The sequence below is a fragment of the Epinephelus fuscoguttatus genome, linkage group LG4 (assembly GCF_011397635.1).
Source record: "Epinephelus fuscoguttatus linkage group LG4, E.fuscoguttatus.final_Chr_v1".
Taxonomy (NCBI): Eukaryota; Metazoa; Chordata; class Actinopteri; order Perciformes; family Serranidae; genus Epinephelus; species Epinephelus fuscoguttatus.
The window spans coordinates 5,905,845-5,925,482 of record NC_064755.1 but is presented as its reverse complement, the minus strand read 5'-3'; the positions used below and the strand labels follow the sequence as shown (position 1 = coordinate 5,925,482).

General features: G+C 40.4%; 1 protein-coding gene across 1 annotated transcript in view; it reads right to left on the bottom strand.

Annotated features, from left to right (window-relative positions):
* LOC125887250 (synaptic vesicle glycoprotein 2B-like) overlaps nucleotides 1-19,028 on the bottom strand; it is a 71,255-nt gene extending 52,227 nt beyond the window's left edge. Inside the window, exon 1 of the mRNA XM_049573929.1 lies at nucleotides 18,860-19,028. The gene's annotated coding sequence lies outside the window, so the exon portion shown is untranslated. The remainder of the gene's footprint in view (nucleotides 1-18,859) is intronic.
* Between the last annotated feature and the right edge of the window lie 610 nt (nucleotides 19,029-19,638).

Sequence of the window (19,638 nt, the reverse complement as noted above, 5' to 3'; positions counted from 1 at the left end):
CTAAGCAAAAGAGGACTGAAGAGTAAATCATGCCTATAGGTGTGTTGACACAGCAGGGATAACATTAAATGAGAAACGTTGATCTACAGGAGAATAAATATTTGGGAGCAATACAGAATGACTGAGAGCCTTACTGCATTATATCACATTACATTTTCAGTTGTCACTTGGTGCCTACAGTTTGTGTTTTCCTTTAGGCCTACATAAAAAAGACTTTTCCACCATAAATTGGTGCATAACATTTACCAGAATGTATAAAATTAAATGGTTGATGCTCATTATTTCCTGGAAGAAAACATGGCTTTTTTTTGCTCTTTGAGAAAGTAATGTAAATGATATTCCAAATTTTGGCATTCAGTGACATGCTTTTTTAATGACATTTTGACTGATGGGGGGCAGTAAGGGACCTGGAAAATGGCTAGGGGGGCGCTGGCCCAAAAAGGTTGAGAGCCATCGCAGTAAAGCATAGTCATGGTCAGAATGAAGAGCAGTAGCTGCAAATCTTAAGGTAACTTCCTCCTGACACCCGGCACGGAACAGCCCCCTTTTTAAGACGTCTTAAGCCTTTCTGGGTTGAATAGATATCTTCCTTATTAAAATGAAGGGGTTCCCATGAAGAATTTTGAATGTGGCGCCCTCGACTCTTCTGATGCCTGTAACTAAGCAAGTTTGGTCCCTAGATCATGTTTACAGAGTTTCATGCATATCGGTCAAACTTCCTAGGAAGAGATCGATTTTAAGTGTTTTTCAAAAAATTCGAAATGGCGGGAAATCTTTACAACCGGAAGTTATGGGTTCTAGAGGCAGCTTTGTACCTCATGAGGAGAGGCATCTCTGTGCAAAGTTTCATGTCTCTACAACATACGGGGCATGAGATATGCCCATTCAAAGTTTGCAATTTCAATCGATTGTTATAGCGCCCCCCTTTGGCCAATTGATGTAATATTGCTTCATTCGCATCCTCCCATGACCCTCTACCGCTGTGCCAAATTTCACATGGATTGACCAAGTCAGTCAGGAGAAAAATGTGGAACAGACACACAGACAGACACACTCACAGACTGACTTTCGCAACTTTATTGGGCCATGGTATAGCTCAGTTTCTCAATGGGAGTGTTAGCTGTAGTTTTTTCTCAATGACACTGGTAGAGAACTGGAAGTAAGTCAGTGTTGCCTTGGCCTACTTCCACTCTCAGAACGCAAAGTGTGAAAAGCCTGAACTAAACAAGGCAACATTTTGTGATACTTGAAACCTGAAAACAACATAAAAAATCCCTATAAATTCTTGGAAGAGAGCCTGCTCTTTCAGGTTTCTATGTGCCATTTATTTTGTTAAGCATTTTTTACACCTGACCATACAGAGACATCCATCCATCCATCCATTTTCTAAACGCTTATCCTCTTGAGGGTCGCGGGGGGGCTGGAGCCTATCCTAGCTGACATTGGGCGGAGTACACCCTGGACAGGTCGCCAGACTGTCGCAGGGCTGACATGTAGAGACAGACAACCATTCACACTCACATTCCTACGGTTAATTTGGACTCACCAATTAACCTAGTCCCCAACCTGCATGTCTTTGGACTGTGGGAGGAAGCCAGAGTACCCGGAGAAAACCCACACTGACAAGGGGTGAACAGGCAAACTCTGCACAGAAGGGCTCCCACACTGGGATCGAACCTCTTGCTGTGAGGCGACAGTGCTAACCACCACACCACCGTGCCACCCATACAGAGAAATATAAAATATTAAATGCACAAAATTCCACTACATGCCATACTGTTCTCTGTCCTCCCACTGCTTGTTGCTCTTCTTATGCTGCCATTGACTTAATTCTTAAATGTACCCAGGATTTTGTCTGTGAGACAGATAATTAGTGGTACAAGAGATGAAGCTTGCCTGAAACAGATGCTGGCTCAGATTGGGATGTGATGGTTGACTGATCTTACACTTAGTGATTACATAAAAACATACACACACACTAATTGTCAAAACTTTTGCCTGATCATTCATTCTGTTTAACTGCTCTGTTATGAACTCTGATGCCGTTCCAGATTCAGCCACACCCTCCTGTCCTCTATAACCCCTATTCTGCCATTACCACCACCTGACCTACTCAATCTATTTACTCACCTGTTTCCCATTTCCCCTAATCAGTTCAGTAGTATGTAGCCTAGCAGTTCATTTCCACAAATATTGCCCCAGATTTTTTTTCGATTGTTTTCAAATTAGTTATCTAATGAAAATTTTTGATGGATTTCCTGGATTGTAAACTTCCCCAAACCAGCATCTTGGCCCCCACATAGTGGATGTTCAGGTCCTGAACAGGCCTAGTTATGGACACCAAGGGTATTGGACAATCACCATATGGGGGCAAGATTTAGTGAAAGGTTTTTTTGTGGGTTTGTCAGAACAATAACATGTGGTCATGTGATTGATAGTTAATTAAAAAATGATAATTACAGTGTCAACTGACACAAACACATCCCAATAACGTAAAACTATTCTACTATTTACTCTTTTGATCATATGCTGTTTTCCTAGTCTATAAATGTTCCATGACTCCAGGTGGGGAAAGGATGTGGTGCGATTGAGGTTTTGTAATTGACCATTTCATGTCTCAAAATCTTCATTGCAACAGTTAGAGTGGTGAATTTTTACATTTTTGTAATAAGTTGTGTAATAACTAATATGGCTGTTTGTCAGTATTGAAGCATGTAACTGTTTTCTTACGGTCTACAAACTGAAATAAATGTGCTGAGGTAAAACCAGGGTGAGAAATTCTCAGAGATGTAAACTCAAACAGCTGCGACTAGCAGCAGATGTTCACAGACTAAAGGTGTTATAGTTATGGCCGCCTGATCTTATGGTGTGTGAGCACAGCTTCCCTGTCTGTAAAATTAAGAATTGATTTAATTTCAGTGATCACATATATAGATTTTTAATAGACATGACAATGCTATAAAATGTTCCAATAAGCTGACAAAGGAATTATTTGCTTAAGAGTCACTCACACATTAAAAAGAAAAGAAAAGAAAAGGGTAGGAAGCTTGCACATAGGCTATACCAAAAGCATAGAGATAAACAATTTATAACACACACGCACATACATGCACACACACTAATGTGCCTGGTTATAAATGTTGCAGGTGCAGCTTGTCCCAACATGAATATTAGATGAAACTTTGATTTCCTCCAGGCTAGCAGCTAGCTCTCTAGCTTCAGTCTGTTCTTACATCAGTCTCAGTTCACAAAATAGTACACGTGTAAAACTTAATCATACCAGCACACTTTTAATGTGTATGTTTGATCATGTCCATTAGTCCACTTTTTAAACACTTCTCCAGGTCAGGTTGACCACAGCATCCTTCAGTGTGGTACAATGGCAGACTGGCCATCGGGACGTTCGGGACGAATCCCGATGGGCTGGTCACCAGTGGGCTGGTGGGGCTGGCCCGGTGGTCAAAGAAAGAAAGAAAAAAAAAAGACTAGTGAATGTCAAGCTAGTTGCTAGCTGTCAGTACTGCAATGTGTGTCCTTCCCATGTTGTTTGTTAGCTGTGAGATGTTCAGAGGGAACGTAGGTGTCAATCTTATGTTTGCTTGCGGGAGGAGATCAGAGCGGCCTCTTCCAATACGAAAGAGGCCCTCGTTTTTCTTGAAATCTGATTGGCTCAGCCACAGTCATCAGCCATTACTCATGGCAGACCAGGCTAGTTTGACTGTTAGTGCCAGCTACTGAGAAAGGAGAAAGACAGAAAACATGGATAAAGCCAGTAAAAACAAGAAAGGGTGGCGCAGAAAAAACTTGAATAAAAAAACTTAAATCTTTACAGGAAGAGGCAGCAAAGTGCTCCAAAATAACCGACCTGTTTGGCCGCGGCGTTGGTTGACGGGCTGAGGCTGCTGGCGTTGCTAACGACGGAGATGGAGCTGGAGCTGGAGCCGACAGTGCCATTATAGCAGGTGTATTAACATTAGCTAACGTTTGTGAGTGTGTAATGTGCAAGGTTGGCTTTGGAAAATTGCATATCTCTTCAAGGTGTCCGGTTCAAGAGGCCAACTAGGCTTCTAGGTATTGCATTAAGTCATTATAATTTAAACCTGTACTAAAAGAAAATATGTGCTTGCTTTTTTTCCTGTGGATGCATCATGCAATTAACGTTAGGTGGTGCTCCCAGTCCCAAGGACAATGAAGCTGAGGGACAGACTAACCCCAGTCGTGATGAGGAGGAAGATGAGACCAGAAATATGACAGGTGCAATGTGAAGGCATAGCCTATGCATTACATTTTTGCCAGAGGAAAGCCAAGTGAGATTTTTTATTGTAGTAATAAGTTGACTAAAAGTTGACTATAGGGCCTATTGCCCAATTTATACCTCCTTAGTTCATGGCTGTGAGCCATGGAGATATACATTGGGCTGGGCAGGGCAGACAATTATATTGTGCATATAATTAGATGCATTAGGATAGAATCATGTTCTTGTTTAAAGTTAAATAATAAGCACATAGCCATATGTGAATTCATTATTGCATTTATTTTATAGTCTGGAATTAAACAATAACTGCTGATTTTCTTATGCAGTTGATTCTGAGGGCAGCGTTTGTGTAGTGTGTACAAGCATATAGAGGATTATAGGTAAAAACGTGTGGGCCGGTGCGTGGACCAGTGCGCCCGAATGTCCTGGGCTGAATTTGTGTCCCAGTCCGCCCCTGGTCTGGTAGGTGTTCATGGGTGACAACACTTCCTGAATCTGTAGTCCTTTCACAGTCTCTGTCATTTCTGCCCAGAACATTGTCTAACTGAGGCCTCTAGGGCATCCCAGATTGACTGGCTTCCCCTGGTGCGAAGACACAACAGCTCCATAAAAAGATTCTCCCAGATTGTGGAGTTTTTCACTCTATCACACAAAGTCAGCTAGGATCTCAGCTGCCTCTTTCTGATCAGACATCAACCTGTAAATAATCAAGACCCATGCTTTATAACTAATGCTGTGTTCACAAGGAATCAGACAGACGGCAGACAGACAACACCGTCTGGATGGCATTGGAAAAACAAACCAACAGTTCAACAGAATGGCGAGATGGTAAAGCATGACAATATGCTGCAATGGTGATGCCGTATTGTTACAAAAATTATTTTGTGTTTTTTTATTTTATGTAATTTTTCTGGTAATGTCCAGTAATTATCTGGATCATTCCTGTTATCGCCATGTGTGAAAGAGCTATATAAAATCCAGTTTTAAATTTCCTCATGGAGGACGGCAGAATGTTAAAGTAGCTTAACTCTGAATGGCCATGATGTCTCCTATTCTATGCTGGCCCCATCTAATTTTACCGTTCTGCACTCCTCCACTAAAATATCTGGTTTGCCATCCAGTGTCTCTCTGATTTCATGTGAACGCAGCATAAGAGTTCTCATCCCTGCCTGAGAGACTCTGTGATGAAGCAATACAGTTTGTGCGATGCAAAGTTTAGTGAAGCCAGATGGACGACATTGTTTGCCAACAGCAGCGATTTGAATTTCACACTTTACAGATCCTTACTGTGCCTTGGTTTTCTGCTCATCAATATTAACAAGACCAAAGAGTATGTACTTTAAATGTTTCTCTCCAGAGATGATAAACACATAATCAATAACTGAATGTTTTCTTTGTGATGTTAGTTTTTCACATTATTCTCCCTCATTCAAAATCCAAAATCTATAAAATTGCAAAGAAATCAAAACAAATCCTCAAACTTGAGAGAATGTCACAGCTTTAGAGTGACGTATTCCCCTTTGTTTGTGTTTCATATTCAATATACAAGTTTTTCTTTGCACCTCTGAGTTTGTCTGACCTTGGTCATTATAAAATGTAGACAAATGTTCTACAGGGATTCTGTGTTGTGCTTCTCCGCTGCTCTTCTATTGATTAGATCAACTTTCACTGATGGACAGGAACTCTGGGAAGTGACCACAGAGCTCCAATGCAATTGGTTTACTGTTAGTATTCAGGCAATAGTGCTGCCTCAGAGTTGAAACTAAAATCATTTCCACCATCAGTTTTCATCACTTATTGATAAAAACCTTGCTCCAATGACTGACAACCTTCTGGCAAGTAATTTCAGTCATCTACAGTACTGTTGCATTTATTGTGAGCAAATTCTGGCAGGCTTGTTAGCTAAGGAAAGTCTGTTTAACACTACCTTTTCAGTTAAATGACAACAGAAACAGAAAAATGATTAAATGAAAGCAGCTAAACAGAGACTATGTATTAAAACACATAATAGGTGGTGAAGGAGAGCAGGAGAGGATTAAATGCAGGTATCAGTACTGGCGCAGCATTGTAGCACTGTTTTAGCAACGGACAAAGGACACTCACAGGCCAACTGCATGTGTTAAATCATCTCACATGATGCTTCTCAGCTAATCAAATCTGCATTCCAGTAAACACTGCTTACTGCCCCCCATATTAAAAATTAACAAATGGCAAAGCGAATGTGCTGTGTTGTCTAGTCGCATTGGTGTAAAGTTTAAACTGGCAGGTCTCAGAGCATTGCAGACTGGCATATTGCAAGTAGTTGCAAGTTTCAGGTTGATCAGTGTGAATCATCAGTCTGAACTGGGCTTTAAGAGCTTCACTGTGAAACTGTGATTCTTTCATTTTGTATCATGATTCTACTGTGCCTCTCTGTGATAATATCATGACATGCAGTAGGAGATGCCAGCTAGAAACACCACAGCCAATGGCACACAGGCTGAAGCACATCAGTCCTCAGCCTGGACCTGCAGATAAACAATATCATGGGAGCAGTATTGTACAGTCCTGCCTGTACTTCTGCTGCTGTTAGTCATTGTGGTTATATATTATTTAAGAGTTCATCCATCTACACTACACACACAAACGCACACTGCACTGATGCAGTGCCCAAAGGATGAAAAAACCTTTTCAAATGGATAGAGGGCCAACATACAGTGTCTCCAGTGGGACCTACTGCTTAACATACATCAAACCTCCCACCCACTTCAAATGTAACAGCAGCTGTTCCGAGCAACTTGACCCTCCATGACTCCTCTCACCCACTCTCTCACAAATCTAGCCCAGACTGCTGGTTGAAGCTTTTTCATGTTTTTGTCTTGCCTTCTCTCTGTTAATGTTTACTGTATAACACCATATATTGCTGCCTTTAATGCAAATTCTTTTAAATATTGTATACCTGTATTGACGCAGATCCTAACCCATCTGCCTCGACTGGAAAGAACTTTGGGTCAACTTCTGTTGTTTTAAAAAGTGTTATATGAATAAAAATGATTTAACCGGACCTGAATAGAATAGTCCCACCAGGGTAGTTTGTGTCCCTACAGCTTTTAAATATTGATGTATTTTTGCAACCAAACCAATGAACCCAACACAGAAACGCGCTGCAAGTAGCACACAGGACAACAGAAACTGTTTCCAGGGAACACTAAAAAATATATTTACATATTTGTTGCTGCTACGATTTCTGGTTTATGAAGTTTTTGAAGTTGGCTATCTTCAAATGGTGCTGGAAAATGTTTCTTTTAGGGCTGTCAAGCAATTTTTTTTAATTGCGATTAATAGCAAATTGTGATTGATTGCATTTTTTCTTTTTTCCATGATCTAGTTTTTTTTTTATTATTATTAATTTTTCAAATAGAACAGATATAAAACACAGCAATATTTGGTCATTCCAATTGTGACACAACAAAAAAGTAAGTAGTAAGTAAAATAAGAACAATACAAAACCAAGACAGAACAAAGACAAGACAAATTCTACAAACCAAGTCAGTATCCAGAACAAGACAAAGAACAAAAAAAGTTGAAATTAAAATGTGTGGGTATGATGATAAAAACAACATAAAATACTACATAGTATAGTATAATGGCTGTTGGTCAGAAAACTGCCTGTCACATTAAAATTTAGTTTCTCTAACATACATATTCAAACATTCAGCAGTATCTGGAAAGTCCAGCTCTTGTATATGCTTGAAAAATGTCCTCAGTTCATTATGCAACTGATTCTGTCCAGTTTGACAAAATTAAGGACTTCCCTTATCCATAGAGTTTGTGAAGGAAGTATTGGGGACTTCAGCTTGAATGTCTGGCTTGTAAGGTAATAAAGGCTGTAAAGGCTGCCTCAAGTGAAGAGAGTGGTACTGTGAGTGGAATTACACCAAACAATGAAATTATATCATTTGGTTCAACAGATTTTCTAGTAACCTCCCCTTTAGTAATCTAAAGATTTCCCCCCAGTAAGTCTGTAAGGCAGGACAAGACCAGAACATGTGTACGTGGCTCGCCTGTGCTTGGCTATACCTGTCACAAGTTGTGTTCACATCCTTATAGATCCTAGAGAGCCTAACCTGGCAAAGTGTACTATTTTGCACAGATAGGTGATTGTGCACTTTATCAAGGATACCCTCCCAATGTTCCTAAGGAATCTCCTCTCCCAGATCTACCTCCCAACGTGTTTTAATAGAGTTCAAAGAGACCACAAGGAATGAATCTGAGCATAGATGACATCATTTCTTTCAGGGCAGATACTGGCTTGAGGAATGAGTGATTAAATGCATTTTTAATCACATGTTTAAAATTCCATTATTTTGCATTTCAAAACAGTTTTAAAGTTCAACGAGGTGAAGTAAAGGGAGTAAAGAAACAGAGTGTCTTGACTGGGAATCAAATTAATAAAAAAGAATTTATTTTATGATGTTGACTTTTATACAATGTCCAATTGGTGTCAATATTTGTGCAGTTAGATCATTTCAATTATTTACTGACGTCCAGTGATCCCGATTAATGTGACAGCATTTCCACTTTTCAGGAGTTCCCATTTATCTGTTTTCTCTGATTCATACAGGTCCTGTAAGTGTAAAACTATTGCTCCCCCCGACAGTAAGGTATATGACAAGGCACAGCATGCCAACATCAGGACGTCTCTTATATCTGAGTCTTCACGATGTAGTTAACTTCTTCGATTTAGTTTCATTCACAGGACTGTGGCGATTCGCACACTCCAAAACAGTGCTTTGCCGACTATGGTGATTGGCTGCTGACATAAGTCTGATTAGCTGCACCTGTGTGCTCAGCCTTTAGCTGTTAGCTCAAACTCAAAGTACTTCAGTGATATTTTAAGTCTGTTTGACACAAGGTGCATCCTACTTTTGATTTGTCAACTGAGCCGTTTTTAATGATAAAAGGCTCTATTCAAAAGCACAATGATGTGGTTATTTTCCATCACTGCGGCAGCAGGAAAAAGGAAGTCGCTGCAGCAGCTGGACTACAAGTAAAGGTGTGTCGAGGAGACAAAATAGCAGCATGCGATCAACGCAGTTTCAAAAATAATGCATTCTCTTTGGACCCTAATTGAGGTCATCCTCATTAGGTTCATAGCAAAACACTATCCATCTGGTGGAATCTAAATATCAAAATACATGCCCCAAGGTCAGTCTAAATGAGAGAGTCAGGGGAAACTACAGAGGACACAATACACGACTCGAGACAACACTCCAGTGTCTGTGAACTGAGAGGAAACACCACAGACAACGCTTCTCTCCCAATGGGAATGGAGATGCTTAGTATACTTTAAGCGATAGGCTAAACCTCATATTTGGCAGGAAGTCTGTTTTTATGACAACCTTTTCAACTTATTGATTTTGGGAAGAAACAGATGTGATAAACTGCGAGCAGAAAGAAAAAGTACAGACCTGCTCACAACCATGATGGATGCGAGGAGAGGGAACTGCAGAGAAAGCTACAGAGTAAGCCCAGCCATTTAGACAAAATTAATAATGCATCACATTCCTGTCGACAGCAGGAAGAGACCTCATGTGCACACACGCATGCACGCATGCACGCACGCACGCACACACGCACGCACACACTTTAGGTACAGTGCAGTCTACTGTATCAAATCGCAGCAGAAGTAAGCTGCTCTCTGGTACAGCAGCGCCATCAAATATGCGCTATCAGCTGGATTTAAAGAACCATGCCAGTGTTTATCCATGTTTACCACAAATCCTCTATTTTAAATTTTCCGGTTCATTTCACTACATTATGAAAGTCAGTGTGTGGGGACTTCCTTGAGATAATAATCCTTTACACTGAACATGCCTGCTTTCATTTCATTTAATTAATTTCAGTATTATTCTCATAGTGAAATACAGGTCAAAGTGCAAAGTTAATTTTAAGGTCTGTACTGCATTACCATGCAACTGTGGCCTGGTCACAGTTGTATTACCATGCAACTGTGACCAGGCCACAGGCAGCCAGGCCAGGGCTTCCAGTCGCCACTCTGTCAGCTCCACTAAATTTTTTGCTATATTTAGGATCTTATGTCTATTTTGCCAGTCTTGATGGTTCTTTTTGTGGTTGGCGTTGGACAGTCACTCATCAAGATGAGGAAATCAATTCACCCATCTGTAAACTCTCCTTCTGCCAACTTCTAGTTAATCAGCTGCTAGCTAGCTAGGTCAAGGTTAAAATGTAAACATCAGTAAACATCAGGGCAGTAGTCACCATATACATTGAGGGGGACACGCCCCCCCCACCCCCAATGTTCAGATATGCCCAAAATGTCCCCCCAATATATAACTGAAACTGAAAAACAACAACAAAAAAAAAAATTTTTTTTCATTGCTATTCTAACCACATACCACCATCCGAAATAATGTAATCATCATAATTATTACTAAACATAACAAATCCCCGTTATTGTTACTATTGGTTCAAGTATTGCAGTTCTGCTTGTGGTTTGTCCAAGTGGAGTTGCCATAGCAGAATGCCAAGGCTGGTTGGACATGGTTGCCATCAATGTTGCCAGACTGCTGTATGGGTACCGTTCTAGGCAGGCAATATAAATTTGTCTCTCTATTCATTACTGAATAAAAGTGGAAAACAAGAATGTAATATGAGCGTTACGTAGGCTATATTGTAACTGTTTATTGTGATTTTGTAAAGTGTTATGAAATTTTGATGTCGTGAATGGTTATTCTTTTGCAAAAAAGAAACCTATCTCATGTGTAAGTGAATTTGTACATATTTTACTTTGGAATTTCAAAGGTGTGTGTGTGTCTGTGTCACAAAAGACCAATATTATTGAGGTAATTAAGAGGTTTCAAGTCCTATTTTACATCTCATTCAACACAACTTCGATGTTGGTGACACTCCCATTAAATGTTATTATCGTCGAATGGAAAATTTTGGAGTCGGAAGAAAAATACATGTTGGCTAATCATATTGCTGTGCTGTCAAAGACAATGATGTCACAAACATAGATACACGTCTGATACCAGGAAGGGATCAGCTATATTTGTTAGCAAGTTTGACTAAATGAAGTAGTACTGGCAAGTTCTGCTACAGAGACTGGAACATTTAACTGTCCTTAAAGGTTCTGTACTAAGCTGGTTTAAATCTTATTTATCTGATCGTTTTCAGTTTGTTAACATTCATGATGAATCATCCTTACATACTAAAGCTTGTTTTGGAGTTCCGCAAGGTTCTGTGCTCGGACTAATCCTATTCACTCTATATATGCTTCCTTTAGGTAACATCATTAGAAATCACTCTGTAAATTTCCATTGCTATGCGGATGATACACAGTTGTATTTATCGATGAAGCCAGAAGAAAGTAATCAATTAACTAAACTCCATAATTGCCTTAAAGACATAAAAACCTGGATGAGCACCAATTTCCTGATGTTAAATTCAGACAAAACTGAAGTTATTGTTCTTGGCCCAAACAACTCAGAGACTCTTTATCTGATGACATAGTTTCTCTGGATGGCATTGCTTTGGCCTCTAGCATTATCATTAGTCATACTTCTACTGTTATTATACTGTTACATGATTATTGTCACATATGTATACTATCAGATATTAATATATACCTTCAACATATTGTACCACAATAGCCAGAATTATAACTATAATATTATTACTTTTATTAATGTTGTTGTAAGCTACTGTCATTACCTGCATCTCTCTCTCTCTCTCTCTTTCTGTCTCATTGTGTCATACGGATTACTGTTAATTTATTATGCTGATTTGTTCTGTACAACATCTATTGCACGTCTGTCCGTCCTGGAAGAGGGATCCCTTCTCAGTTGCTCTTCCTGAGGCTTCTACCGTTTTTTTCCCCCCGTTAAAGGGGTTTTTTGGGGGAGTTTTTCCTTATCTGCTGTGAGGGTCCAAAGGACAGAGGGATGTTGTATGCTGTAAAGCCCTGTGAGGCAAATTGTGATTTGTGATATTGGGCTTTATAAATAAAATTGATTGATTGATTGATTGATTGATTGATTGATTGAAGTTCCTCTGACAGTGCAGGTATGTGAAATTTCCACAGTTATGACACCCTTTGGACTGATTGAATATACAATGAGTTTTAGTCTTTGCATAATGTGCCTGTCACTTTCCAGTGCCATATGAATATGGTTGTAGCATGTGATGTTGTTGTCTTTAATGATACATGGGGCTAACATGTCCAGTGTATTTGTGCTCTGTTTGGTTACTTGGCTGTTGCGCATTTCATTATGAATTTGCCAGGGATATGGTGACATATTTTGGCCGGGTGGTTGGACAGGGGCAGGTGCACCTGATAGATGGGGTCCATGTCATTGGTCCGACAGCCCATTGGTCCGACATCCCATTAGTCCGACAGTCCACGGTGCTGAACGCCGCCCGGCGGGCGTATTTCTACCTTGATGGTGTGCCACGACCGGCTCTGGGTCAGCTGGGAAAGGCTTGAGGCAAAGCAGGCTCACGGCTTATGTGTTTGTCACTTGCTTTTACATTTTAACCCACACCATGATCTTTTCCTAACACTAACCAAATGGTTTTTGTGCCTAAACCTAACCAGACCTTAACCACAGGGCATCATGATGATTTTGGAACAACGGGACTTCAAAACAGTGGGTTTAATATGGTCGGAACAATGGGCTGTCAGACCAATGGGCAGTTCCCAATAGATGCTACAGTCAGAGCTGTCAGAGTTGATGCATTTTCTGGAGGGTTGGTAGGTCCCTACTGTGCATTTTATAAGAATGTGTTAAGTGGAGTTGGCCCCTGACTGATTTGCTTAAGGGCACGGCTAAATTTGTGTGTTTCTTGCAGTGTCTGAGAGCTTTTGAAAACAAAAAGACTCTCCTGTGTGCTGCTCCAGTTCTGGCTGCGTCATGCTTGGATGAGTCATTCAAGCTGTAAGTTGGTGCTAGTCATGTGGGGGCAGGTGCAGTTTTGTTACTGAGGAGAGATGGTGTGGATTGACCAGTCTGTTACTTCTCTAAAAAGTTTAACTCATACCTGCTTAATTATTCCACTATAGAGAAAAATAACACTTGATCTTACTTGGAGCTTCAACAATTTGAGGTCTATGTAGGTTATGGAAAAAGGTCATTGGTGGTATGTATGGACCACAACCCCTTGATATTTCTATGTTGGCTCCACTGTCCAAATCGTCAATTAATGAGGTGGATGTTATTTCTGCAGGTCACAACCTACATGTTAAACCTACTGAAGGCAAGGCTAACGTGGCAGCAGAATCACTCTCTTGTGCTCCATTCGCCTAACTGTGTCGCTGCATGTGCATTGTCCTCCATCTATTCTCTGTACATGTGCTCCCTCTTAAAGTGCTTCATTTTTAGGTACCTGGTTGCTGAGGTAGGTTGTGGGGACAGAAATGGTAATATAGACAATTTTTTAAAATTAATTTATCCTTAATATCAGTTATCCCGTAGGGACCCAGCTTTATCTTGCAGCAGTGTCTGTATGCTACAATGCGATGTATGTCATTTTTGGGCAGGATGTTTACTTGTTCCTTCTGGTAATACCTGGGTCCGGTGATGCCAGTTTATAACAGTAAGGTCTGGTTACTCACGCTCTGTCTTGCTCTCTTGGTCCACTCACCTGACTCAAACTCTGTCTCTACTCTTCTTTCCTTGTTTTGGTTGCTTTTGTGCACCTTACAACACTGATGGTCCTGATACCCACACTGCATACATTGTTTATGTTCAGTTATGAAGTTATTTTTATTAAAATGGCAATTGTTAAATTATTAAAATGATGTGTCTCTACTGTATATTGGTCAAGACTCAAGTGCCAGTTGTGACAAACCAGCCTGCTGTCATCCCCAAGTTGTGAAAACTGCCACTTTGTCAGTCTAATATAAGGAGCTGGAAAGTCCCTATAGGGCAGGTGAGAGGGGAGGTTGATTGGTCCAACAAACCCCAGACTTTCACCTGGGAGCCCACTGTGCACTTCCTGTGTGAATGTTGAGCCAAACCATGATTCTGAACCCAATCACTTGCCTTTGTTCCCTAAACCTAACTAGGTAATGTTCTTCCCTAAATCTAACCATGTGCCTTTTTCCCTAAACCTAACCACATTTTGAAAAAGACTGTATTTGTTGAACAAGCAGAAACTGTACATTTCCTGTGAAAACATGTGTATTTTGAAAGACACAATGCATGTAACAAGCATAACTTGACATGGCAAGACATCCCTACTCTTGGGAAGAAAATGTGTTGGACAAACTGGTAGATAAGATGGATGGCTCAAGAGATAGATGGATGGCTCGATAGATAGATAGATAGATAGATAGATAGATAGATAGATAGATAGATAGATAGATAGATAGATAGATAGATAGATAGATAGATAGAGTAAGAAGAATAGAATAGTAGAAGAGTAGTAGAAGAGGGTACCTTGGCTGCCTGAAACTCTCAGTCAGTAGTTTGCAGGGAATATCTCAGCCCCAAGCTAAAAATCTCACACATTTAACATGGAGGCGGCACAGCATGCAGGAACATTGGTCTGAAATGTTTTTACGTAAAACAAACAAAGCAGCATCCCACTACAAGTCACATAACATACCTCGACCAGGGAATAAGCAGAGACACCACAGCAGTAGCAGGAGAGGAAGATCAGAGCATCCCTGAGGTATTTATTTCCTGTCTTGATGCACCAGTGAATTAAATGGCACATGTGAGGCATTGAAGTGGGGGTGTAAATTAAACTTGCCGCTTACATAAAATAACTTTGTCAAAAGTAATTGCAGACACACTGTGTAGTGTGATGGAATACTGACATGCAAATAGTTTTTAATACTGTACAGAAATGAAGAAAAACCAGGGTATGCCAGGGTTAAAATATGTGTGTAGGCCTATGTAATACTTAGGTAGGCAAGTGCAGTCTTCAAGAAATCATGGAGTGTGTACAACTAGTGCCAATGTGACTGCCCTCACTAGGAAAAAAATAGCATTAGACATTTATTTAAAAGGCCTTCACCAACCTAAATTACTGCAGTTAAACAACTGCAAACCCTCACACAGAGGTATGTGATGGACGGGTCAACAAGGTGTGTGGTTTTGACAGTAGAGGCCACACTTCATTTCCTGTTTTGAAGTTTTGCCAGTTAATACAGGTTTCTTTTAACCATGATCATGAGTGTTTCTTTATTCAATCTAAAACTTTTTCCCTTAACCCTAACCATGTAGTTTTTGTGTCCAAACCTTGACTGTAGCATAGCCAGATGAGTGGGTAATTTGTAACAGTTTTGGAAGGCAATGATATTGAACATTATTTCACTGACGCACCAGGTCAAACAAGACCAAGGGCCCTGTCAAAACAATTTATAGCACATGGTCTAAAGTGCATGGCGCAAGTGCATTAAGTGCGTTTCCAACTCTGCTACTGCTAGTTAAACAGCACATCATTTGGGCACAGTGTAAGGTGCAGGGGAGAACGGGGTTGTATGTGAGTGTCATCTCCCTTTCCCTTCAAAAGCCAGGTGTACCTGCACCTAGTGTACTGCTATTCACATAGCTGATTCAGCAAATTAGAGAAGCGGGCTGTTTTCTGCTGAGAGTAATGCAGTTAGAGCAGTAATGTCACTGCAGCAAATATAGTGGGACATTTAAGCTGAAAAACAAAAAAAAACTGTAGTTATGAACTTGACAGAGGAAACAGAGCTAAACTTTTTCCTCCTGAAATAATCAGTGATGTTACACTGCTTCTCATGTGTAGCTACATGAGAGTCTTTCTTAACTGGAATTTGGACAGCAGCTCTGCTCTGCTCTCTGCTACATTTACATTTTAATATAATTAAACATTAATGATGTATTATTTCACCCATCCGCAACCGATCTGCTTGTCCGTGTGTGTAACAAGCAGAGTCTATGTGCATTTTGACGTCTGTCTAAATAATGCACCCTTTAAATAGTCGGAAACTACCCCGCCATTCGGACTTTAGACTGGGTTTTTGTTGGTCAATGGTGCAATTGCTTTCTGTTGCCTCAAAGTAGCACTACACCAACAATGCACCCAACGACACCTCATTTTAAGACCTACACTCCCATGGGCACACAGATGGGCTCAAGTGCATTTGCTATTTACACAATGTAGGTGGGGCTGTGAAAATGACAACTGCGTGGGTCTGAAACTAGCAATGACAGCACTGGGTGTAAGATGGGACCCTAAGAGTCTGCAGCCATGCCAACAGCTCTTTAAGACTTTGAATCATTGTGTAACCTAATGCTAATTTCAGCATGTCAACTTGCTTACAATGACAATATTAACATGTTACAGGGAATCAACAAAGTAAGATGCACGTAGTATGGGAACCATGACTGTCTACGCCAGCATTTGTGCCAACCAATCTTTTTGCAGATATGTGAACATATGACCAAAATGGACCCAACTGAAATTTGAGGTAACAAAGTTTGGAGGATTTGCTGACAAATTCTGTTGATGTTTTGAGGTCACTCAAAATATATTATCTTTTTAGGCTGTTCTGACAAATTTTTCGTATGTTTTCCTACTAAAAGCAATGCGCCCAAATTTATACACATCCCACATGTTTTAAAAGGGTGTGATCATGTGACCATCACCCTGATGGCAGTAAAGAAGGAAGCAGTCCCAGGTGCTTAAGGAGGAAGGTTGGGGTGGTGGGTCACAAAAAAACTGTCTTTCGTCTGGGACTTTCGCCTGGAGTCGCATGCTCAGATCCCTGTGAACTCTGAATGAACTTTTAGTCACTTTAAGGGTATGTCCTCACCATCTTTCTTTTCCTAAATCTAACCACTGTAAGTTTTATGCCAGGTTCAGACTACACAACATTTTCGTCTGTTCCAACAGTCGAAAGTCAGTTTAGGTGTTTGTGGATTCATAAAGTCTTGCCGTGACTTGGCCAACAGACATGACAGACTACGCGTTGGTCCACGACCAATCATCCCTGGTCATCTTTCACGATGTGCATGATGTCATTGGATTATTCTTGTCCCATTTTTATTATAATTACTATTATTTCAGTCACTGTGTCTGTTCATGCGTCAACTGAAATGTTGCTGTAGTAATTTCTAATTGCAATTGTGGCAATGAAAAGCCCTGCCCCTATTTCTTAATATTATTCCTTTATAATCCCTCTCAATTATAAAGAAATAACATTCGTTGCTAGCTTGATGCTAATGGCAGGACTCACCGGGTTGCTAAAGTTTCATGCCATCATTTTTCCCCATTTTACTCTGTTGTGGTAACATCCCAAGAGGAAATATCAAAAAGGCTGGGGTGTTGTTGCTGTACAGTTGTCTACGGCAGCAGATCGCTCTGTGTTTTTATCGGTCAAAGTGCCGTCTGTGACGAGAGAAGTCGTACAAGACAAAAAGAAAATTAAATGTGGTAGACTTTCTGTCGGGACATCATGATCGCCTAATCTGACATAGTGACTGCTATAATCAAGCTGATATCATGTTGCGTGAGCCCAGCATTTTTGTCTAACCCTAATCCTGTAACTTTACATTAATTATGTAACTGTACATTATGGACGTAATGTCATTGGTGGGGCGCAAACTTGTAAGATATCATACGAACTGTTCTATGAGAATACGTTGTATCTTTTACAAGTCATCCTACATCATTTTGAGTCTTTTTGAGGAATACAGTCATGATTTGGTCAGTGAAAGAAATATTCCCCCTTTAACATCTGCTATGAGTTCTAAACCTTTCTCAAAGGGTGCTGGGCATGTCTACAACACTCCCAGATGAACACTTTGGATGACTTACACTCATTACTATACAAGATGCTTTGTCATAGATCACTTATGGATGCACGACAGAGAGAGACTGGAGACCAAAGCCCAGCTTGTTCTTCAGCTAAGTGTTCACATGATGTGTAGTCCATGTTACACAGCAAATGGGTCAACAGTGAAATAACAAAAGTCCTTAACCCATTGTAAAAATGCTCACGTTATTAAATGGAGTATACATATTGCAAGAGTCAGAATGTAACATGATATGTGTGTGTGTGCATTGATTACATAATGCTGTTGGCAAGCAATCCCTGATAAATAGGAGCTTTTGTGCATCCTGCTTGTTATTAATAGATTTATGTCCCCATTTACTTTGCACCTTGTTAAGGACTCTAAAACGACTGTCCTCACAGTGTTTGTTCTCCTCATAGTGTGTTTTCTCGGCATTACATACAGTGCACTCTGTGTACATACAGCTGGTCATCTGCTATTTGAACAAAAGTTCCGTTGTCTGATCTGCTCAAGCTCTAAAAAGTACATTATCTTTTCTGCAGAGTCTGGAACTTAAGACTTAAAAATATATTTCACATGATAATACTGTATTTTATCTGGCAATTAGACAATTAGACATACAAAGACTTGCATAGAACAAACGAAAAAATCTATGATCATTTTAAATACCTGGATGTGCTCTGAATTGAAAAAAAAAATTAAAATAAAATTCAAATGTCATTTTTTCAGCTGAGACTACATTTCATTCTGCCATCTACATCAAGTAGATAACCCTAACCCTAATACAAATACAAACAACTCCAAGTGCATTGAAAATCATTTCTCTTACCAGACCAGATCAAACTGAAGTTTATATCCAAACATTGGTGTCCGGACCTCTCAACAAGATATCTTTAAATTCATTTGTAGCCTTAAAATTCTCGTCTGAAGTTTCTACTCTGTATATGTAAAGAGCATCAACACAAGAGACAGGGCTGAAGGATTAGGGCAGGAGAGGATAGTGCCAGCATCTCTCTCTCTCTCTCCCCCTCTTTCCCTCTCTCTGCAGCACTCCTCCCTGCTGCCACCCACCCACCACATGCACAATGGTACAGTCCACTCCTGTACTGCAGTACGTGCAAGATCATGCTATTTGGCTGACTGCTAGGGGGGAGAAGGGGTCGGGGTGGGGATGGTGGTGGGCGTGGAATGAAAGAGACATCTGGGTTGCCCGTGGGAGGGGGATGGATGGAAGGATGGATGGAGGCAGAGAGGGAGGGACAGACAGACAAGGAGGTGGAGTAGGGGAGTGACAGATGCTTGATGAGATGCTTTCTCTACAGTGATGGAAAGGTCCTGCAGCTTTACACAGATACTTTATAATATTTACTGTCTGTCTGTCTGTTTCAGGTTTTGTTTTTAGATATGCATTTTTTATCTTTCCCCTTTTTTTCTTTGTTAAGCGGCTACAACAAGGTGATGTCTACCATTTATTATTAAATATAAGGAAAGAAAAAAAAGGAAAGGGGAGAGAGGAAGGTCAGACATAGACAGGCTGACCCACATCCAGTGGCTGGTTTCTCCTCACAAACATATAAGTGACTGTAATGGGCCCCTAACCACAAGGGG